This window comes from Balaenoptera ricei, chromosome 19 (genome assembly GCF_028023285.1).
Source record: "Balaenoptera ricei isolate mBalRic1 chromosome 19, mBalRic1.hap2, whole genome shotgun sequence".
Lineage (NCBI taxonomy): Eukaryota > Metazoa > Chordata > Mammalia > Artiodactyla > Balaenopteridae > Balaenoptera > Balaenoptera ricei.
Genome location: NC_082657.1, coordinates 43,683,841 through 43,708,441, shown reverse-complemented (window position 1 = coordinate 43,708,441; position 24,601 = coordinate 43,683,841). Strand labels below are relative to the sequence as shown.

Sequence of the window (24,601 nt, the reverse complement as noted above, 5' to 3'; positions counted from 1 at the left end):
GTGGCCAGGCAGGTGAGGTGAGGAGAACGAAATGAGGGAGTGAAGTGGGCAGGTGTCTGGTAGGAACATCTGTCTGCCTCTGCTTCTGAGCAGCTGGTCTTTATGTCTCAAGTGTTCAAGAAGATTTTAGGTTTGGAGGCTGCATCTTTTGTGTCTCTCCAGTATCCTCTCTAATAGCCAAATGCAACATGGTGGCTCTCTTGTATCTCTCTACAGTCTGATCCCTCAGTTTCTGTTTCTTTGAGGACTGTGGTCTGCCTGAGAGATAGGTATTCTCACTTTGCCTGAGGCAGTGGCCATGTCTCGTTTGCAGTCTGGGCTGAAGCAGATTCTCCTTTGGACACCATGACACGCTCTGAGAGACACCATTTTACTCCCCCTGGAAACGGTGTTGCAGGACTTGATGCCTGATCCCTTCATGCCCAATGTCATGAGGATTTCAAAGTGAACCTTGCAGAATTAACTCATTAATGATCATTAAATATTTGGGGTGAGTCAGTGCCTGACAAATGGCTGGGGTGGAATGACTGAAGCAGGAGACTTCGGCACATGAACGAGGACTCTTCTCATCTGCACGCCTGGTTGCTGGGAGCGGGGACACCCCACGTCATGACAGGAATGCTCATCAGGAGAGATCGCAATCCAAGTGCCAGGTATTTGGCTCTCGTGTTTGTCAGTGATTCATGAAGTGATTATCAACATTCAAAACCACTTCATGAATCAACCAGGAGCTGGAAAAAGATTTAACCATAATGAGCTCACTTCCCTAGAAAAAGGACCCAACCCACTGGTGGGTCAAATAGTTGCCGTGGCTTAGACTTCACGGCCTCCCTTCCTGCCACCTCCTCACTTCTGACGGGCTCATTTCAGGCCTCATTATGCTTTGTCGCTTTGCGGTCTAACCAAGAGCTGTCACATCCAGGAACCTCACAGGTGGTGGATTCAGAGTCCTTCTTTGTTCAGCTGGGAAGTGGGCATCTCTTGGGTCTGTTATGAGCTGAATTGTGTCCCCTCTCGTACACAGTCCATGAGTTGAAGTCCTAACCCTAGTACATCAGAATGTGACAGTGTTTGTATGGGTTGGCCAAAAAGTGCCTTCGGTTTTTAAGTAAAAATAAAAGACACATTTTTCATTTTCACCAAGAACTTTATTGAACAACGTATTCACCCTTTTGTTCCATTACCTTCTGCCATTTTTCAGGCAACTTCATAATTCCATCTTTCCAAAACTTTTAATCTTTTTGAGCAAAGAACTGTTCTAGGTGCCTTTTACAGTCTTCCAGGGAATTGAAATTTTTTCCATTAAGAGAATTTTGTAAAGACTAAAATAAATGGAAATCCGAAGGTGCAATGTCTGGTGAATATGACAGATGAATCAGAACTTCGCTGTAACCGTTTTTGCCTGGTCATAAAAGAAACATTCAGTCTTGCCTTATCCTGATGGCAGATTATGCATTCTCTGTTGACTAATTCTGGACGCTTTTCGTCGAGTGCTGCTTTCAGTTGGTCTAATTGGGAGCAGTACTTGTTGGAATTAATCGTTTGGTTTTCTGGAAGGAGCTCATAATAGAGGACTCCTTTCCAATCCCACCATATACACAACATCACCTTCTTTGGATGAAGACCGGCCTCTGGTGTGGTTGCTGGTGGATCATTTCGCTTGCCCCACGATCTCTTCCGTTCCACATTACCATACAGTATCCACTTTTCATTGCCCGTCACAATTTGTTTTGAAAACGGAATGTTTTCGTTACATGTAAGTAGAGAATCACATGCGGAAATACAGTCAAGAAGGTTTTTTTTGCTTAACTTATGTGGAACCCAAACATCAAAGCGATTCACATAACCAAGCTGGTGCAAATGATTTTCAACTCTTGATTTGGATATTTTGAGTATGTTGGCTATCTTCCGCGTGGTGTAACGTTGATTGTTTTCAGTGAATGTCTCGATTTGATTGCTGTCAACTTCAACTGGTCTACCCGACCGTGGAGTGTCGCCCAGTGAGAAATCTCCAGCACGAAACTTCACAAACCACTTTTGACACGTTTGATCAGTCACAGCACCTTCTCCATACACTGCACAAATCTTTTTTTTGTGTTTTGGTTGCGTTTTTACCTTTCTTGAAATAATAAAGCATAATATGCCAAAAAAGTTGCTTTTTTTCTTCCATCTTCAATATTAAAATGGCTACACAGGGGACTTCCCTGGTGACGCAGTGATTAAGAATCCGCCTGCCAACACAGGAGACACGGTTTCAAGCCCTGGTCCAGGAAGATCCCACATGCCGCGGAGCAACTAAGCCCGTGTGCCACAACTACTGAGCCTGAGCTCTAGAGCCTGTAAGCCACAACTACTGAGCCCGTGTGCCACAACTACTGAAGCCCATGTGCCTAGAGCCTGTGCTCTGCAACAAGAGAAGCCACCGCAATGAGAAGCCCATGCGCCGCAACTAGAGAAAGCCCGCGTGCAGCAACAAAGACCCAACGCAGCCAAAAATAAATAAAATTAAAAAAAATTTTTTTAAAAATTGCTACACAAATTTCAACAATTTTGATAAGTCTTTTTAAAAATGCATGCTGATATGACAGCTGTCACATACAATCTAACAAAATTGTTTTGAATGAAGTTAAAGACAATTAAGTGCCACCAGAGTCATCTTATGGAAAAAACCGAAGGAATATTTTGGCCAGCCCAATAGATAAGGCCTTTAAAGAGGGGATTAAGGTAAAACATATGGGTGGGCCCTAATCCAATAGGACTGGTGTCTTCATCAGAAGAGGAGATTAGGCCACAGACACACACAGAGGAAAGACCATATGAAGAAACGGGGAGAAGATGGCCATCTTCAAGCGAAAGAGAGAGGTCTCAGAAGAATTCGACTCTACCAATACTTTGCTTTCAGATTTCTAGCCTCCAGAGGCAGCCCTAGCTTACTAATACAGGGTTCTTGAGTGCATATGTCTCTTGGGAAGCTTTGGGGCACCCAAACTTTATTGACAGGGTTACATTGGCAAGGCACCTTCTCTGGAGGCTATTTAATTCCTTCTCATAGAGGCTCATTACCTTTCTCCCCACAGCCCTGGAATTGGCTGTCCTTTGACACTGATACCTGCCAGAAGGAAGCCCATTTGGACACCTCAGGCTGCTGGGGGCTTTCTTACTACTGGGCTGGTTTCCCCATTGTCTTAGCTTGGTTCTTCTTAAAAGTAGATCCTAAGACAGAGATGGGTACATGAGGTTTATCTGTGATGCGATCCCAAAATGCACTGTGAGGGAGTGGGGAGGCCAGACAGGGAAGAGAGCAATGCTAATAATTGGGTCCATTCTCACTGGGGACCCTCTGGAGAGTGTGTGGAACACACCTAGGATTGTCTCACCGAGGGGCAAGGGAACTGAGGCATTTATCCACCAGCTCTTACCCCTCATTGGTTGAGGGTCTCATTGGTAACTCCCCTGCACTCTGGCTTATTTTTTACGCGGGCCAGGCATGCTCCTGCAGCCAGCAAAAACCCTCAGGCAGAGAGATGCAGGGAGATGCTGCCGTGTGTAGGTATGTTGGCAGTGACCCCTAGGGTGGGCCGAGGGCCTCTGTAGCAGCACCTGAGGGCCAGTTGCACCAAGCCCTTTCCTCTCCAGACCTCCCCTTCTGTGGGCTCCAGCATGTTCTGCCCTCGCCCACCCAAATGCAAAGTACTCTCTCTGGCTGAGCTTTCACCTCCTTTCCAAGAGGCATTTGCTCCGTTAATACCCCGCATCCATTTCAGAGGTGTCACTTCAGTAGAGCCACTTCTCTTCCTTCGGACTCACCACTCACCTAGATGAAAGGCAGAGTCTCGCAGAAACCACAATGAAAGGATTCCTCAGGCAGCTTTCCTTTCTGTTGAAAGGACGGCTCCATCTCCCAGATCTCTGCATCCCATTGCTTCAGAGAATCCCGGGTGAGCTGGCGGCAAGCAGCGGGGTGGAGAAGTATTTCTGGAGCAATCGCTATCATTTCTCAAATGGCCCCATTTGGAAATGGCACTTTTCTGGGTTCTTTTCTGCTGGCCCCTTTAAAGGAGATTGTACTATAAATTCAAGAAGGCTGTGCTCTCAGAATGGTTCAATAAGTGTTTGACATAGCCTCTAGACTTCCAGGGTTGAGGGCTGGGGGAGGTGTCCCAAATGTCATTTGTGGAGGCCTGGAGAGTGTGACAAGAGGAGCATGGAGGGAACAGGGGTGGCAGGGGTGTGGTGAGGAGCTTGATGAGCCAGCCACACTTGGATGACCAGGCAGATGTTGGGTACCTTTCATGGAGCTGGAGAAGTCAGGGAGAGGGGCTGGCTCTGGGGCAAGGATGAGGAGCCCAGCTTTGACCTGCTGAGTGTGGGGTGTCAGGGAGAGGCAGGCCAGATGGATGGGGTCCAGCACAACTGCCCATCTTCCTGGTGCCCTGCCTGCAAGCCCTGCCTGAATTTCCTTTCTTTGTATTATGGCATCACCTCCTTCAGATCCTGGCATCATCTCCAACTTCTTGCCTTGCCCTGACGATTCTCTGTCTGGTTCCCAGTGAGGCTGGATGATGCTGTGGAAGGAGCATCCAATCTGGAATCAGGCGAAGCTGCACCCGAAGCTCTGTGCTATCGCTCCGGAGTTCTGGAGTCTGGAGCAGCCATGGGCCTCCAGTTTCCTCTTCTCTCCAGGGTCTCTGCTCCGTAGTCACCTCCGCGGAAGGGCAGCCCCTGGCACCCTAGCTAACACAGGAGCCGCCCCATCATACTCTATCCCTCACCTTGCTTATTTTTCTCCAAGGCTGTTACTGCCACCTGACATTTAAATGTTTGTGTTTACTTGTCTATTGTGTGTATGTGTCTCACCAGGTTGTAGGCCGTGTGATGACAGAAACATCTGTAAATATTGTAAAATACTGTTCACTGCTGTACCACTCAGTGTACAAAGCTGCCTGGCACGTAGTAGGTTCCCCGTCAATTTTTATTGAATGAGTGAGTGAAATAAATAAACCTCTCAAGATTGTAGATGTGAAGAGGCCAAGTGTGTGCCCTCAAATACAGAAGACAACTTTTGGGATCAAGGATCCATCTTACCAGGAAAAAATAAGACTGATCCCCTTCTAGCTCTTGTTTGCAATAGAAAAGGCCTACACGAAGCACACACCGAGCATTCATTTGATCAGCTGGACTTACTGCACCAGCGTGTCGAAGGTAATATTTCATTGGATTTCACCCTGTATTTGAAAGCAAAACAATTCGCATTTGAAAGTCTCATTACTAGCATCTTCCCTCCAAATCCATTAACGGCGTGAGTGTTTCTGGCAACCGAGATCACCTCGGATTATAGTATGAAATGCAACTCTGGGGAAAACTGTATATTTCAGTATGTTCGTACCATTCAATTGTCAAATATTCACATGGTTATGATTCTCAAAGAAAGCATACAATGTAGGGAAATTGGTAATAAAATAAAAGCTCCGGGATGTATTGAGAGAAGGCGGCCAAAGGATTCCTCCCTGACATAGCTAATCCCAGGGACGGGAAATTAAAAACCACGCCAGAATATCAATGCCTTACACAGAGGATGGCTTGCTTTTCTTGAGTGAGATTCCAAGTCTCAGCCCGCATGGAAATCAAGGACTTCTTCACTGGACCTTCAGGTCTCCTGCAACCACCCTTTCCCCATCCCACAGACAAGAGATTCCTCTCCTCCTACCTAGACTCACTGCATCAGCTAAATCTGGCTGTTCACTAATCCCCAAATCCACATGGCCATCCCTGTCTTGGTGAACTTGGATGACATCATTAGATGACATCATTGGATGACGCCATTAGGGCTGGAGAGGTTCTGTAAGGTTGAAAATGAAAAACAAAAAATGAAGGTTGGGGTTCTGTAGTCAAAAGAATTGGGAACCACAGCATATGTTATCTTCCTCTCGGGGCTTCCCAGTTCACCCAGGCATGGTCAAGGCTCTGAGATGTCCCATGGTCAAGAGACTTGTTTATATTTATTTAACTTAGCATTGTCCCAAATTAGCTGGCTCTGCAGGCTTTAATTTGACCATATGAAATAGTCAAGTTCTATGGAAAACTAGGGTACAAATTGAAATCCCCTGTACCTCCCACAGATGAGGCAACAAACAACAGGGAAGCTGTCAAAGTGCCTGATGACTTCGCTAGTCAGTGGCAGAGCCAGGAAAGACTGGACACCAGGGACCATGACACCCAGTTAAGGACTCCTCTACTGCTCTCCCTTAATTCGCTTCAATTCAGTAAAATTCCACCCCATCCCATCCCATCCCATTCACTCCACGAATATTTCTTGAGCACCTGTCATGACCAGGTACTGTCCTGGGTGCTGGAATACACAAAACACATGAAACTGGGCCATACAGAATCCAACTTTGCCCCCACAGAGTTAAGAGTCTAATTTGGAGCTTCTCATCATTTTCTTCCCATCTTCTCTCCCTCCCCCTCCCCTTCCTCCTCTCAGATCATGCTTTACTCTGAACAAGATAAATGGCCCTCAGGCTCCACTTAAATTACATCACTGCCTGGGTGAGGACCTTGATTGATTCCTTTTTCTTCTCTCAGAACAGGTTTAGCCTGTGGGACCCTGAGCTCTGTGACAGCAGGGCCTGTGCTGGTCTCTCTCACTCTGCTGGGCAGAACCTCTGGCTCATAGTAGGTGCTCAGTTCATACCCGTCCCATGGCTGATGGCTGAGTGTTTGTCAGTCCTGCAAGACATCCTCGGACCTTACATTCTTAGCTTCGCCGCTCGGCCTGAAACCCTGCGTCCATGGAGGATAGTAGTCCCGATGTGCTCTCCACACGGCACCACATTCCTTCCCTTGTGATTTTCCTTGAACCTGTCCTCCAGCAACATTCAGTCCCTCCCAGGTTGATTTGAATCTATATCCAGCTCAGTTGCTCACCTCTTCTAGAAAGACTTCACTGAATTCCTTCCTTCCTTCCACCCTCCCTTCCTTTCCTATTCTTCGTCAGGCATTATGCTAGGCCCTAGGAAAAGAAATAGGGATCTTGAGTAATCCCTGTCTTTGAGGATCTCATGGTCCAGTGGAGAAGACAGACAAGTGATTAATCATAATGCAGCATAATTTTGCCATGACACAGGCACTCACAAGCTGCCAGAGGTCTACAAATGGAGAGTCAACTCGTGTGGAGTCAGGAAGGGCCTGTAGAAAAAGGGGATGTACTAGCTGATCCTTGAAGTAAAATACAAAGTGAGACAGCAGGAAACTTGCTGGTTGGTGGAGAGGAAGGGAGTAACAGACATAAGAGCTGCAAACCAGGGATATCACATCTAAATTTCCCAGCGAAGGCTGGGGACCTAATCACCTCTACATGTTATTTGGGGTCAGACCTCAAATTGAGCCCCAGTTTTGTGATTTCCTCTTCTTAGACAAGTTACTTAGTTCTAGTTCATCATTTATGAAATCAGACTATTCTTAGCACAAGATTGACACATAGTAGGTGCTCAGTAAATGTATGTTGAACAAATGCATGAATATTTCCCTAACAGTTTTTATTGTTGAAAGTATTTAAAGTGATGAAGTTGCTTGTCATGTGTTAGTTGTTTCTCTCTCTATATTTCTTCCCTGAGGGATGTATAGAGAGGACAGGACATTGTCTAAGACTTGAGAGGAGCTGTTTCCTCCCAAGAAGATTCCCTAACTTCCATTAGCTCCTCTTTCTCGCCCCCAACTTCAGCTTTGAACTTTCTATTTAAATATAGATTATAAGCTAAATGGAGCCTCCTCCACCCCTAAATTTTTCTGAGTAAAATGTATTCCATGCAGCCGCACAAGTGTTGGCAATGACCCCTTTAAAAATTTCCAGGTGATCAGATTTTACTGAATTCTGGCTTTTTCTTGCTTCATTCTCCTGACCTCTTGCCCTGCACTAAACAAAATCTTTGGGGCTTCCCTGGTGGCTCAGTGGTTAAGAATCTGCCTGCCAATGCAGGGGACATGGGTCCAGGAAGATCCCACATGCCACGGAGCAACTAAGCCCGTGTGCCACAACTACTGAGCCCGCGAGCCACAACTACTGAGCCCGCATGCCACAACTACTGAAGCTTGCGCGCCTGGAGTGCGTGCTCCGAAACAAGAGAAGCCACCGCAATGAGAAGCCCGCGCACTGCAATGACGAGTAGCCCCCGCTCACCGCAACTAGAGAAAGCCCATGCGCAGCAGCAAGGACCCAGTGCAGCCAGAAATAAATAAATAAATTTATTAAAAAAAAAAATCTTTCTGTGTCTCGGTCCCCTGTCAGTGGCTGGCTACTCCCCCCCCACCACCGCCCCCCACTCTCATTTTCTCCTATAATGAGTTGTTCCAATGTGCTCGGCTACCCCTGAAGTATAACCATATTTTAGGAATTCCCTTTGTCTCGGCAGAAACTGGGAGGGCACCAGTGGCAGAGGACAATTGGCATTTTCAAGTAAATAGCTGTGCCAATCACTGCGTTTGGTGTCTCATTTTCGGTATCCCATTTAATCCTAACCGTGACCGTGGTTGTGGGAATTCAAAGTTCAGGCTTCACCCTGACCAGTTAAATCAGAAACTTAGGGTGGGGTCTAGACATTGGTATTTTTGAAAAGTGCTCCAGGCCATTCTAATATGCAGGCAAAGTTTTAAATTACTGCCTTACACCAGGCTGCCTCTCAGAAAGTGTCTTTCGGAGACTTTTAGGAGCCATCAATATAAATGATGATGAGGATGAAAGTATACTTGGAGTGAGGCCATTGGTTGTGGTCATAACTTTGTTCTCAGGCAAGAACAAGTAGGTTCTTCAGGGAATAATCTAGTCAATCAAAAATACTCTTTGAGCCTTTTGCCCAAACGTAAGGGAACCTGGAGTGCTAACAGTGGTAATACCCGGGGGACATTTCACAAAGTAACGCAGGAAGGAAGTCTAGCATGAATAGCTTTCCCATATAACAAGGGAGAGTTTTCATGTAGCACACAGCCTAAGAGTTGTGTTCAAGGTGCCAAAACCTTAAGATCTGCACGTAAGATCCACCACTGCAGAGGATCACAATTCAATCCAGGAAGATATTGTGTGCATTTTGCAGATCCCACACTAAAAGGTTTAGCAATTCCCTTTATTGAGATTAACAGACAGATCTTCTTACAGGAAGTAATTGGTCTATAGTCTATTCCTTTGTATGTGAGACATGGACAATTTTGATATTGTTTCAGATTAATTTCCCTGAGCTACATGTACCTGAGGGTTCCACTAATTCTTTGGTGGGGGGAATTGGTACTAGAAATGTACAGCAGTGATGTTGGCTATTAGTTGTAGTTTGTCTGATGCATATTTGTTAACATAAATCCGATACTAAACTCTTTTAATGCTTTCCATATTGTGGATTCAGTCATTTCCTGTTATTATGTTATTAGTAAAGGAATCCCTCCAGGTTTGTAAAGATGGATAAGCTTAGCTGAATATGTGTCCAAGTTCTCTAACCCTCAATGGGAAAACTAGGCAAGCAGTGCCATTTCACAGAATATAGGAGAAATATATTCTTTTGGGGAGAGCACCTAAAATAAGTGTACCCCGATCTTGCACCCTTTAGGGTGGAAAAACTGGTGTGTTAAAAGTCCACAGTCAAATCACAGTACAATTAACTATAGACATACAAATACAAAAGTAGAGATACAAATGGATCCCAGAAAAATGTAAAAAAAAAAAAATCCTGTATTTCTCCTTGGAATCATTTCAACTACACAATGCAATGATTAAGAGCACGGACACTGAAGCTAGGCTTCTAGGGTTTAAATCCCAGCTCTGCCACTTACTACCTGTGTGACCTTGGGCAAGTCGCTTAACTTCTCTGTGCCCCATATTCCTCTTCCTTGAAATGGAGATGACAATAGTACCTACAATCAGAAGGTTGCTGTGAGGATTAAATCTGTTAATATTTCTAACACATGTAGAACAGTGCCTGGCACATAATAAATGCTATATATGTGTTTGTTAAATATAAACAGATGAACTCCCACCAGCATTTCTCAAATTTCAATGTGCACATGAATCACATGGGGATTTTGTAGTAATGCAGACTCTGTAGGTCTGGGGTGCGGCCCAATATCCTGTATTTCTAACAAGCTCCCAGGTAACGCTGAGGCTGCTGGCTCATGGCCACGCTTTGGGTAGTGCGGGGTCTATGTGCTTCAGCTTGATGGGGGAGGGAAGGATTCAGGTGTGACTCACTCGCTCTATTTAACTTGCTCTCCAACAGCTGTGGGTGGTTGAAGGTGAACTCTTGGAGTCAACCTCTTGCAGTTGCTACAAGAGGTTAAGCCCTTTAATGCTCACGCTTGTTACTTTAGGACCCAACCACTTTTAATCACCAATGACATTCAATCATTTGGCTTCACTTTGAATAAGAGAGTGGTGAGGGGTGGAGAGTCAAATACCACTAATGGAGCATCTTAGAGACCAGCCAGTGTCTCCCCTTGTGAATATGGGCCTCTCCATGGTAAGTTTCTTGGGAGTTACTATGCAAAAATGGTCCATCTCATCTCTGATTCGAGCCACCTCAGCAACTGCTCGTTTTGTGATCCTGCTTTGATAATTTCCAGGCCCATGGAAGAGACATGGGGGAGAGATGAGACCACCCCTCACACCACTGAGAAAAATGGTTCACTCCCTACAATCAAACTAACATTCTGGTTATTTGTTTTTTGAATGCATCTTCTACAGTTAGCTTAAATTTGCCATCCACCAATTAAGTTGATGTAAGTTTATTTCATTGCCTCTTGATACACTGCCATATTTAAAGCATCTGAAAATGGTTTCAGGAAAACTAGAGCCCAAAGCATAGAAAAGGCCCGATTTGTTGAGCTAAAAGAACTCAGGGTGAATCAGAGAATGATCTGTGCTGTGGTCGTGTTTATTGCGTCCTATTACAGCTGCCAGCTCAGCATTCAGGGGCTCTCCTGTCTATCCTTGGCCACCTGGGCCTCAGGTGGGTGACTGTGCCTACTTGGTAGGTGGTAAAGACAGACTGTGGACTTATGACTTGGCTGACCAACTGTACATGTTTAAGAAAGTGTTGCAAACTTACTAGAAAATTAACATATTTTTCAAAGTAAGCATGCCTAAAAAAAGGGAAGGAGAAATTACTTAAAGCAATCATAGATAACATTGAAAAATGAATCATTAGCAAAAACCAAATTTTTACAGAAAACAAATATTTCACCATGATATGGTACCTTTCATTGATGCCCACCCATTATTAATCACTGCTTAACTGCACCCTCATATTTTCTCAGGCTCTTGTATATGCTTTTTTTCCCCCGTATCTTCTTCTTTAAAAAATGTTAGCTCCTTACTTGTTTAATTGACATATAATTAATAGGCAGTGAAATGCACAGATCTTAAGATTACAGTTTAACGAGTTTTTGCAAATGCATGTTGCCACGTAACCCACATCTCTGTCAAGACACAGAACATTTCCATCGCCCCCAAAACATTCTACCTGCTCCTTCCAGACCATCCTTCCCCCACCCACTTCCTCCTGGCTCTCAGGAAAACATTGCTCTGATTTCTTTCAACAGATTAATTTTGCCTGTTCTAGAACTCCATATAAATCAGATTTTGCAGGATGTATTCTTTTGTAGCTGGCTTTTTTCAGCATCATGTCTTTGAGGCTCATTTGTGTTGTTGCATGTATCAGTAATTCATTCCTCTTTATTGCTGGGTAACTTCTGTTGTATGATTATAACTCCGTTTTTTATCCCCTCACCTGTTGAAGGACATTTGGGTCATTTCTAGTTTTTGGCTATTATGAACAAAGCTGATATGGATATTCTTATTCAGCTCTTATTGTGCACATTGTCATTTCTCTTGAGTAAATACAGGCAGACTTCATTTTATTGCACTCAGCTCTATTGTGCTTCGCAGGCACTGGGTTTTTTACCAATAGAAGGTTTGTGGCAGCCCTGCAGCAAGCAAGTCTGTTGGCGCCATTTTCCCAATAGCATCTGCTCACTTCATGTCTCTGTGTCACATTTTCGAAATTATTGCAACATTTTAAGCTTTTTCATTATTATTATATTTGCTATTGCACTCTGTGATCAGTGATCTTTGATGTTACTGTTGCAAAAAGATTATGCCTCACTGAAGGCTCAGATGATGATTAGCATTTTTTAGCAGTAAAGTATTTTAAAACTAAGGTATGTACCTTGCTTTTTTAGACATAGTGGTATTGCATACTTAATAGACCACAGTATAGTATAAACGTAACTTTTTTTTGGCTACTGCAAAAAAGTTTATTGTTTACGTTTGGTCCACCGCTTGGGAGAGGGCTCCAGGGTGGTTGAAAAGCTGCCTAGTGGCTGCAGAGAAAGACTTCAGGCAGAAGCCTTCACCAGGGGGATGCCAGAGGGGCTCCTCAAAGGCTGCTGGGCTCTGGAGGCTCCTGGTCGTGCTCGAGGGTGAGCCTTTGGGAAGAGATACTGGCGCAGCCCAGCCTAGGGACCAGGCAGCCCGCGGAGGTTGGTCATGTGGTCACTCATCTTCTTGATGAGTTTCACCTGCTCATCCAGGAAGCGGCTCTCCCGGAAGTCGCGGAGCTGGGGGTCTGCGCGGGCAGAACCCAGGGCACGCAGATCCAAAAGGGCCTGGTTCAGGTTCTTCTCCAGGACCATGGCGGCTTCCATAGCGTCCTGGGTTTTACCCCACTCATCCTGGGATGGCTTTTGCAGTCCTGGAAGAGGGCACGGCTGCTGCGCTGGTTTTGCATCTTCAAGAGACGCTCAGAAAAAAAAAAACAAAAAAAAAAACGCTCAGAGCACTCCAGCTTCTCCTCGGCCAGTTCGCGGACAAAGTGGCCCACGCTTCCAGAGCCGCATTGTCGCGTTCGAAATAGAAGCCCAGAGAGAGGTAGGTGCGGTAGGCCGCAGATGCACATAGACCAGGTAGCGGATGGCAGCCTCCGCCTGGGTGAAATAATTCTGATGAATCTGGGAGCTCATGGTTGACGGGCAATTAGGAGCTAAGCTCAAAACATGGTGTTGGCTGGTCCCGGAGGCTGAGAATAGCTGTAGAGGTTGGTTCTGAAGGTGACTACTGGAAAAAAGGTTGGAGGGTGGTCGGAAGTTGGAGGAGGAGGGTGTCCCTGGGTCTCTTCTGTCCAAACATTGTTGAAGCAAGAGACAGATCCGTGGACCACCGAGTGCACTGCCTTACCTGCGCCGGGAAACCAAAAATTTGTATGACTTGCTCTACTGAGTTACGGGCTTTATGGTGGTGGTCTGGAACTGGACCCGCAATATCTCTGAGGTACGCCTGTAGGTAGAAGTGGAATTTCTGGGTCCTAGGGCAGGTGAATGCTTAACTTTATGGGGAACTGCTAGACGGATTTCCGAAGTGGCCATTTTGCCTTCCTGATGTTATTGTACCAGAGTCCTGTAGCTCCACGTCCTTACCGGAATTTGATGTTGCCAGTTTTTAAATGTCAGCCATTATAGTGTGTGCATAATTGTATATCATCTTTGTTTTAATTTGCGTTTCCTTGATGACTGATGCTGTTGAGCCTTTTCTCCATGTGCTTATCGGACACTCATGTGTATTTTTATAACAGATTTTTTTTTTTTGACCACGTGACATGTGGGATCAAACCTGTGCCCCCTGCATTGGGAGCACGGAGTCTTAACCACTAGACCACCAGGGAAGTCCCTCATGTGTATTCTTTAGTGAATTGCCTGTTCTAGACTTTTTACTCATTTCAAAAATTGGGTTGTCTTTTTATGATTGAGGTTTGAGAAGTTCTTTGTATATTTTAGATCCAGAGGCTTGTCAGATATATGTTTTGTGAATATATTTGTGAATTTTCACCTGATCTGTGCCTACCGTAATAATGTCTTTTCATAAATTTTTAAAATTTTGAGAAAATCTAGTGTATCAGATTTTCCCCTTATGATGAATGCTTTTTCATTCCTGTCTGAGAAATCCATATCTACTTCAAAGTTGCAAAGATATTCTCATTTGGTTTCTTTTGGCAGTTTTATTGTTCTAAGCTTTTATACTGATATGTATGATCCATGTTGAATTAACTTTTGTGTATGGTGTAAGGCAAGAGTTACAGTTAATTTTTACCCCTTATAGATTTGCCCCAAGCGGTTTGTTGCAGTATTGTTTATTGAAAAAACCTGTGTTTTCCCTCATTGAATTGCTTAGGTTCCTTGACCCCAAATCAGTTGGTTATATAAGCATGGATCTTTCTGGACACTGTTCCACTGATTTATGTGTCTTCCATTACCAACACCACAGTGTCTTGATTACCATGGCTTCATAATAAGTCTTGAAATCTGTGAGTGTAAGTCCTTATCTTACTCTTTTTCAAGATTGTTTAGCTTTTCTACGTTCTCAAGATGTTTTTAAAATCATCCAATTCTAAAAATAAAAGTTAAGATTTTGTAAAATTAAGGTTTAAATACATTGAAATGCACAGGTCTTACAAACATATATACCCATGTAAGCCACACTTTTATCAGTACATTTCGATAACCCCAGAAAGCTCCATTGTGGCCTCTTGTCATTCTGAGTTCTCAGAAATCCTACTGTCCTGATTTCTATCATGTTTTGCCTTTTCTAGAACTTCTTGGAAAGGAAATCAAGCAATGTGTATGTTTGTGTGAAGACTTCTCTCTCAGCATAATACTTTTGCTTTGTCTATCAGTGGTTTGTTCATTTTTATTGCTGAGTATTATTCCACTGAATGAATACAACACAATTTGTTCATTCTTTCACCTCTTGATGAACACCTGGGCTGCTACCAGTTTTTGGCTATTGTGAATAAAGCTGCTATGATTAAGTTTTTTTTTTTTTTTTTAAAGTACAAGCATATTTATTTATTTATTTATTTATTTTTATTTATGGCTGTGTTGGGTCTTCGTTTCTGTGCGAGGGCTTTCTCTATTTGCGGCAAGTGGGGGCCACTCTTCATCGCCGTGCACAGGCCTCTCATTATCGCGGCCTCTCTTGTTGCGGAGCACAGGCTCCAGACGCGCAGGCTCAGTAATTGTGGCTCACGGGCCTAGTTGCTCCGCGGCATGTGGGATCTTCCCAGACCGGGGCTCGAACCCGTGTCCCCTGCATTGGCAGGCAGATTCTCAACCACTGCGCCACCAGGGAAGCCCTATGATTAAGTTTTGTAAAAGACTTTTTGTGGATAGGTGTTTTCATTTTTCTTAGGTAAATACCTTAGAATGAAATTGCTGGCTGTGGACTAAATATATGTTTAATACTTTAAGAAACTGCCATATTTATTGCGTGGGTTGTTTTTTATTGTAGAAGATACAGAGATAGAGATAGATAACATATATCTCTATATACCCTTTGTCAGATTTTATGAATATTTTCAGTTTATAGCCTGCTTAATCATTTAAAAATGTGTTTTTGATAAGCAAAAATTTTTTTTAAAATAGCATTTTGATAAAGTTCAACTTCTCAGTTTTCTAATGGTTACTGAATTCTATACCCTATCTACAAAAGTTTATCTAGCCCAAGTTCACAAAAATATGTTCCTCCTTTTCCTCTAGACATCTTATAGTTTTTGCTTTTATGTTTAGGTCTATGTATCCTGTGACACTGATAAATTCACTTAGTTCTATAAGTTTTTGTTTTGGATTCCTTAGGATTTTCTATGTACACTGCTGTGTAGTCTGCAAATAAAAGTAGTTTCACTTTAAATTCCTTTTATATGCCTTTCATTTCTTTTTCTTACTATACTGCCTAGAACCTCTATGCAACACTGTACTAGAATTGGTGAGAGTGGACATTCCAGCCTTTTTCCTGATCTAAGTGAGAAAGCATTTAATATAATGTCAATTGTAAGCTTCTCATAGATAATATTAGGTTTAAGTAGATTTCCTCTGTTTCTAGTTTGAGAGGTTTTTTTCTTCTCTAAATTGTCAAAAGATTTTTCAGCACCTGTTGAGATTATTATACCTCTCCCCCACCCACCTTATTCTATTAATGTGACAAATTATATTAGTTGGTATTTGAATGTTAACCAACCTTGCATTCCTGTGATAAATCTCACTTGGTCATGTTGTGTTGTATTTTGTAATATTTTGTGCGGTTTGATTTGCTAATATTGTGTTAAGGATTTTTCATAAAATGTTCATGAGGCATTTTAGCCTGCAGTTTTTTTTTCTTGGATGTTTTTATCTGGTTGTGACATTAGGTTTATGCTAGTCTCTTACAGTGAGGCTGAAATTGTGTTCCCCTCCTCCAGGTTTATAAAGTGGTTGTTTAGGATTGGCATTATATCTTCCTTAAATGTCTGATAAAACCACCAGGACAGCCATCTAGATCTGGAGTTTTCTTTGTGGGAAGATATTTAATTACAAATTCACTTTCTTTAATAGATATATGGTGATTTAGATTTTCTACTTCTTGAGTCAATATTGGTAATTTGTGTGTTCCAAGGAATTTATCCAGTTAGCCTGAGTTTTCAAATTATGAGAATGAAGTTAATAATGTTTTGTCATTATCATTTTAATGTATGTGGAATCTGTAGAGATATGTTCTCTTTCATTCCTGGTATTGATTATTTGTGTTTCACTCTATTTCATCAGTCTAGCTGGAGTTTTATCAATTTTATTAAATTTCTCAAAGAACCCACTTTTGTTGCCATTTTTCCTGACGTTTTGATTATTTCCTTTTATATCATTTGCCATTCTTTATTATTTTTTCTTCTGCATACTTTGAGTTTAATTTCCTCATTTAAAAATCTTTTTAGGTTGAAGCTTAGGTAATGTTTATTTTTCTCTTCTAATATAAATCTTTAGACCTGTAAGTTTACTTCTAAGCACTGTGTTAGCTGCATCCCACAAATTTTGGTACATTGTGTTTTTAATTTTTCTAGTTTAAAATATTGTCTAATTCCCTTTACAATTTCACCTTTGATTTATGGGTTATTTAGAAGTGTAATGCTTAATTTCCAACATTTGTGGATTTTCCTGGAATCTTGTTATTAATTTCTAACTCAACTTCATTTTGTCAGAAAACAAACTCTGTAGGATTTGAATTGTTTTAAGTTTGAGACTTGTTTTATGGCCCACAATAGGGTCTATTTTGGTGAATATTCCATGTGCGCTTGGATAGACTATGAATTAGATTGAGTTGATTGTAGTGTTGTTCACATTTTGTATATTCTTGATTTTTTTGTTTACTTCTTGCTATAGACTGAATGTTTGTGTCCCCCCAAATTCATATGTTGAAATTATCTCAGTACGATGGTCTTAGGAGGTGGGGCCTTTGATAGGTAATTAGCTCATGAGGATGGAGCCCTCATGAATGAGATTAGTGCCCTTATAAAAGAGACCTCAGAGACTCCCTTGCCCCTGCCACCATGTGAAGACATGGCAAGAAGACAGATGACGATGAACCAGGAAATGAGTCCTCACCAGACACCAAATCCATTGGTGCCTTCATCTTGAACTTCCCAGCCTCTAGAACTGTAAGAAATTTCTGTTGTTTATAAGTCACCCAGTTTATGGTATTCTGTTCTAGCAGCCCAAATGGACTAAGGTACTTTGTCTATCCAGAACTAAGTACAGTTGACAGGTTTGAACTACCACTGGTACACAGATATTTTTCAATAGTATAATAATAAATACTACAGTACTACATGGTACATGGTTGACTGAATCCACGGATGCAGAGGAACCTAGGAAATGGAGGGCCAACTATAAGTTATCCTTGGATTAACCCCCATGTTGTTCAAGGGTCAACTGCATTGAAGTCTGCAACTCTAATTGTAAATTTATCATTTCTCCCATTCTGTCAATTTTTGCTTCAGTTACAGACAATTATGATTGTTATATCTTCTTCATGAATTGACATATTTGCCCTTATTAAATGTTTCTCTTTATATCTGGTAATACTTACCTTGAAATCTATATTATCTAATATTAGTATAGTTATTCCAGCTTTTAATCAGTGTGTCTTCATCTTTTGACTTCTAACCTGTTTGAACACTTCTATACATGATATAGTTAGTGCCTGATATTTAAAAAAAATCCAATCTAATGAGTGTTGTCTTTTAGCTGGAGTGTTTAGTTTTTTTACATTTAATTAAATTATGTGTTTGGGTTTATATTTATCATATTTTTAATTTTCTTGCTTCCTTGTGGGTTAATTGAACATATTCTAGTAATTATATCTCCTTGATTGGCTTAGTAGCTATAACTCTGTGTCCTATATTTTTAGTGGTTACTCTGGGTTTTACAATATACACCCTTAACTTATAACAGTATACTTTTAATATTTTACTACCTCACATTTAACGTAAGAACCATACAGCAGTATAATGCTATTTTCTCATTATTTTGTGCTATTGTAGTCTCACATTTTACTTCTACACCTTATAAACCCAAAATACATTGTTACTATTTTGATTTAAATAATCTTTTTAAAAAATCAAGAAATGAGAGGAAAAATATTTAATATTTTCTATTTGTGGTGCTCTTCATTTCTTTGTGTAAATATAAATTTCCATTTGGTATCATTTTCCTTCTTCCTGAATAACTCCCTTCCACATTTCTCATAGTATAGATTTTCTAGCTATGGATTTTTCCAGTTTTTTCTATTTTATAATTTTTTATTTTACCGTAATTTTTAAGGGTATTTTGCTCTGGATATAGAATTTTCATTGACAATGTTTTTATTTCAGCCCCTTAAAGACATTGTTCTATTTTCTCTGTTGCATTATTTCTGGTGAAAAGTCAGTGGAAACTATTATTTTTTCTCCTGTATGTTATGTGTCTCTTCTGTGGCTGCTTTTAAGAATTTTATCTTTGGTTTATCACAATTTGATTATCATAAGTCTTAGTGTTTTTTTTTCTTTGCTTATAATTCTCGGGGGTTGACCTTCTTCAATCTATGAGTTAATATTTGTCATCAAATTTGGAAAATTTCCAGCTGCTAGTTCTTCAAATATTTTCTCTACCCCAATCTCTCTCCTCTCCTTTGGGACTCTAACTTCAAGTGTATTACACTACTTTATGTGGTCTCCAGGTTGAGACTCTGTTCTTTTATTTAGCCTTTTCATCTCTTTGTACTTCATTTCAGATACTTTGTATTGCTTCATGTATAAGTTTACTGATCTCTGCTTCTCCAGGGTTATGATCTGCTACTTACTTCATTCAGTGGATTTAAACAATTTCAGATGCTGTATTTTTCAGTTTTAGAATTTGCATTTTTTTAAAAAAAATAATGTTTTATTTTTTAGAGCAGTTTTAGGTTTATAGAAAAATTATGCAGAAAATACAGAGTTCTCATATACTACCCCCCACCCCCAAGTACAAAGTTTCCTCTATTAACACCTTGCATTAGTGTAACATTGTTACAATTGATAAATCAGTATTGACACATTATTATTAACTAAGTTCACAGTTTACATTAGGGTTCATTCTTTGTGTTGCCAGGTCCTGTAGGTTTTGATGAATGCAGAATGGCATGCATCTACCGTTATGGTATCATACAGAATAGTTTCACCGCCCTAAAATCCCTCGTGCCCCACCTATTATCCCTTCCTTCAGATCTTCCTCCAAACCCCTGCCAACCACTGTCTCCATAGTTTTACCTCTTCCAGAATGTAATATAGTTGGAATCATAATATGTAGCCTTTTCAGACTAGTTTCTTTCACTTAGCAATGTGCATTTAACATTTCTCCATGTTATTTTGTGGCTTGATAGCTGATTTTATTCTTACTGCTGAGTGATATTCCATTGTATGCTGTTTGGTTATTCGTCCATCTATTGAAGGACATCTTGGTTGCTTCCAAGCTTTGGCAATTATGAATAAAGCTTCTATAAACATTCATGTACAGGTTTTGGTTTAGACATAAGTTTTCAACTCATTTGGGTAAATACCAAAGAAAATGATAGCTGGATCATATGGAAAGCCTATGTTTAGCTTTGTAAAAAAGCCACCCAACTGTTTTCCAAAGTGGCCGTACTATTCTGCATTCCCACCAGCAACAAGTGAGAGTTCCTGCTGCTCCACATCCTCATCAGCATTTCTTCTTGTCAGTGTTTTGGATTTTAGCCATCCTAATAGGTGTGTAGTGTGGTTTTTTTGTTTGTTTGTTTTAAATAGCTTTCATTACTCAACTGAGATTTTGTATTTGTTCTTATATTCTGGTTTTCTTTAAGTCCTTGAATTTAAGAGCTACTTAAAAATTTTTTCCATGCTAATTCTATCCTCTCTGTCTTTTTTGACTTTGTTTCTGTTGACTGATTTTTCTTCTGTGCATCTCATTTTCTGCTTCTTTGCATGTCTAGATTTTTTTTTATTGTATGCTCTACTTTAGGGATGCTAAGTTCTTGGATGTCTGGATTTTGACGTCTGTTTCACAGTGGTATGTTTTTCCAGCAGAAAGTGAATTGACTTGAGGAGCTCTTAACTCACTCAAGGCTTTAAAAAAAAGCCTTAGGTGGGTCTAGGGCTAGACTGACCGTATTTCTAAAGTGTGGCCCTTTTAGTCTGTCTACTGAATGCCCATGGAGTTGAACAAAGTCTCTCCACCCTCACTGGTTGGAACTCTTGGCCCTGTGTGACTGTGGGGGGCGGTCAGCTCAGAGTTTTTCAGAAGTTCTTTTCTCCGGTTAGTAGTTCATTACTTGGCCTCCTGGGGTCTTGCCCTGTGCATTCAGAGCTTAGTATTTGGCCAAAGACTCAAGAGGACTCTTATGCAAGTTTTTGGAGTTTCTCTCCTTCGATAACTTCTGTCCAGTACCTGACCTAAAACTTCCAGCGATCTCAGTCACCTTCAACTCTTTGTCGTCTCACCCCAGTGAGGTATCATGTTCTCCTTCAATTCCCTCTCCCGGTCCCATGCCTCTACCCTGTGCCCTAATGCATCACCCAGGCAGAAGATAGTCGGGGCCACCATGGGCCTCACCTCACTTGTTTCCCTTCCCTCAAGCCTAGCAGTCATGTACTGCCTGTCACCCACATCTGAAATCAGTTATTTAATGTGTCCTATCCAGTTTTCTAGTTATTTACAATAGAAGCAAAATCTGGTGTCAGTTATCCCTTCATGGCTAGAAAGCAAACATCCCACTCATTCTTTATGTGTAGGATTTAATATTCTTTCCATGACTTCTGTGCTTCACAGCATCAATCTTATCTGGCATCTGAGGCGCTTGCTTTTTTCCCTTTCTAGAAGACAAGTGTAATAGTATCTTGGTACTTACTAATGCTTTAGTTTGAACATGTAAACTAGCATTTGTTAAGTAGCATTAACTAGCACATACCCAGGGCTCTCTGGGATTTTTATCTCACAGTGTGGAGTAGGCATTACCATTATCCCACTGTTCCAGGTGAGGGAAGGGAGGCTGAGATTGAAGAGATTTGCCTAACACCACTCAGCTGGTACATGATCATTTTCTGACTCTAAAGCTCTGTACTCGTAGATTTTACTCTAGTTTCTACTGTACTGGTATGTTTTCAAACCGACTTCTCAGATCCTCAGGGCTCTAAGAGTTGGAGGGAGGTTGAGTGGATAGAGACATGTCCCATCCCCACTCCACTTCACCTCCCCACTTGCTGTTTGCCCTACAGCACATAAACTTTTAACTGTTTAATTTATTAGAGTCCCCTGCAAAATATCTTAAAAATTTTTTTATATTTATTTTTTAATTGAAATATAGTAGATTTACAGTGTTGTGCAAATCTCTGCTGTACAGCTGAGTGACTCAGTTATACACGGATATTCTTTTTTTTTGTATTCTTTTCTATTATGGTTTATCACAGGATATTGAATATAGTTCCCTGTGCTATATAGCAGGACCTTGTTGTTTATCCATCCTGTATATAACAGTTTACCTCTCCATGCAAAATATCTTAAAAGAATTTCAGCAGCAAATCAAACAAACACATCTGTGGGAAACTATTGTGCCACACTGGGTATTAACTTGCCCTTTAAAAAAAGTGGTTTCCTCTATGATGAGGAAGAAACTGCTAAGGAAGTGAGTAAAAGAAAATCCCCTTTGTAGCTTTCTGCTTCCCTTTGTGTAATGTTACAGGGAGTGTTATGGGTTCTTCAGTTTGAATCCTGGCTCTGCTGCACGCAGAGCTGTAAGATTGTCCTTAGTTTATTCAAGCATCCATGGCCTCAGCTACACAGTCTGCACAGTTAGGAAAAGAATACTTTCCTCAGTGTGTTGTTTGTTTTCAATAAACAGATCTGAAAAGCCCGGCCCTGCGTGGTTGGCAGGCTCTAAGGCGGCCCCCAGTTATCGCTACCTTCTGCTGTTTGTGCCCTTCTGTGATCCCCTCTTCTTGAATAGGGGCCAGACTTAGTGATCTGCTTCTAATGAAAAGAATATGGCAAAGGTGATGGGATGTCATTTCCAAGGTTAGGTGACAAAAAATTGTGCCCTCCATCTCGGGAACCCCATTGTGCTCTCTCCCTCGCTGGCTCTGATGGAGGCCACCTGCCATGTTATGAGCTGTCCTATGAAGAGGGCCATGTGGCAAGAAACTGATGTCTCTAGCAGACAGCCGGTGAGTACCAGAGGCCTGCCAGCAGCCATGGTAGTGAACTTGGAACCAGCTCTTTCCCCAGTGGAACCTTATAATGATGGCAGCCTCTGCTGATACCTGGATTGCAGACTGTGGTGGGCCCTGAGCCGGAGGCACCCAGCAAAGCCACGCCTGGCCTTCAGAAACTGTGAAAAATAAATGTGATTAAGCTGCTAAATTTCAGGATGATTTGTCATTAGCGATAGGTAACAAATACAGTGTCTGGCACAAAGCTGATGCTCTGTTAATAATCCTTTACTCTCTCCCTGGCTTTCTTCCTCTTGTATCCCAGGGGAATGGTGACCTTTGTGGTGGCCTGACTCTGCTCATCTGCAGTGATGTCGCTCACACTGGACTCTGACCTAATTAGAAGCAGAATTCCCCAAAGCAAGCTCTCCCTATTCTCTCTTGTTTTTTTGGATTAATATTTCATTTGGGTGTGGTGAGAGGTGAAATTTACATCCTAATTGTTTCCAGAGCCAAGAGTTCTAATGCACAGAGTTCTGATGCACTGCAAACACTTGGAGTTACAGACAGAAATCGTGGTTCATGTTTGTAGCATCCCTTTTACAAACACTCCAGCTGTACTAGGGCTTTAAAACAATAAAATACAATGCGGCTCCACCACAGGAAGGTGATCCCGCATCACTTCCTGTGGAAGCACGTTAGGAGTATGTGTTCTTCGTGAGGTTTTTTATCCCCCTTTTCCTTCTCTCTTACATTCCCTGGCTGACTATAAAATTAAGTCCCTTCCCATGGGATGGCTTTGAAGTTTTATCTCTTCTCAGATATAGGGTCTCAGCTTTCAGGCCCCCACCACCCACCCTTTTCCAAGTTCCGAATCGACAGATTGCAAACTGAGACGCCTGAAGTCTTCAGAGTATTGTTCATTTGATAAAATGTCCATCCTTTGGCGATGCAGACACTTGTGGAATTCCTGGCGTCTCGCCTGCCAGAATGAATTTCATTCGATCGCCCTGAGAATTGAAGAAAGCCAGAGTCTTAGATCTAAAGCAAGATGACTGAGGATGGTGTCCCCTACATTTTTTTTAACCTTAAAGATTCTGAGATGTATTTTTTTTTCCATGTGAAATCTCAAACTGGGGGAGAAAGATCTCCTCTAGGTATTTTTGCTGGCCCCTAGCATCTGTTCCAGATGGTTGAGGAACAATTTTACTCTTTTTTTAAAAAAGGTTCTTTTTATAACACAATCAAGGTTCAAGAATCTGCTACATGCTGGTGGGGAATTGCTTGAAGGATATGGTCCCTTCATCCTTTCCTAAGTCAGCACTTAGAACCCTGCAGAGGCCAGCAGGCTGGTAAGTGTTCCAGGCAGGCTTGTGCAAGGCAGTAGGGAGAGGGACAGGTTTCTAAAATGCTTCATGTTGTCTGTCCATCTGTATCATCGTGTATGTATACAGACATCTATTTGTATGTACTAGAACTCTGAAATCTGAGGCTGCAAGCCACACCTAGCCCAGTGACCCCTCTCTAGTATCTCATACCCAATGTCATTAGATCTCTGAAAGCTACGCATCTGGATAGGGACATTTACACTCTGCCATCCCCCTGGTTTGAATGCTTTTACTGGATCTTTGGTTAGATGGCAGCTACCATACCACCATCCGCCTCATGGGGGCAGCGCCACTGCCTCTCTTGTTCATCAATGAACCCCTGATTCTTAGAGCAGTGCCTGGCTCAGAGTAGGCACTCAACAGATATCTGTTAAATGTGGACTAAATCTTGCTGAACGTGTTGAGTAAAGAAGGCAGGGCCTGGTGAGAATTTTCAGAGGATTTACTCTAAAATGTTGCGGACCATCATGTTCATTCCATACCACGGTGTCCTGTTAAGAAGGACTCGTGGGGGAAGGAACTTTCTTGTTTTAGGAAGGGGAATACTTGTGCCTCTCAGGACAAAAAAAAATCACGCCGCTTCAGTTGTGTGGACATAGATCTCCTCTTCGGGCTGGCTGGTAGGAAACTCAAACTGTATGCTTGATTGACCTCTTGCAACAGCACGAGACTTTATGGAAT

At 41.9% G+C, this 24,601-nt stretch overlaps 1 long non-coding RNA gene and 1 pseudogene across 3 annotated transcripts in view; one reads left to right on the top strand and one right to left on the bottom strand.

Moving 5' to 3' along the window:
- LOC132353424 (uncharacterized) overlaps positions 1-24,601 on the top strand; it is a 600,229-nt gene that overhangs the window by 126,285 nt on the left and 449,343 nt on the right. The gene's annotated exons all lie outside the window — the stretch shown is intronic.
- Positions 12,417-12,999, bottom strand: LOC132353858 (ferritin light chain-like; annotated as a pseudogene).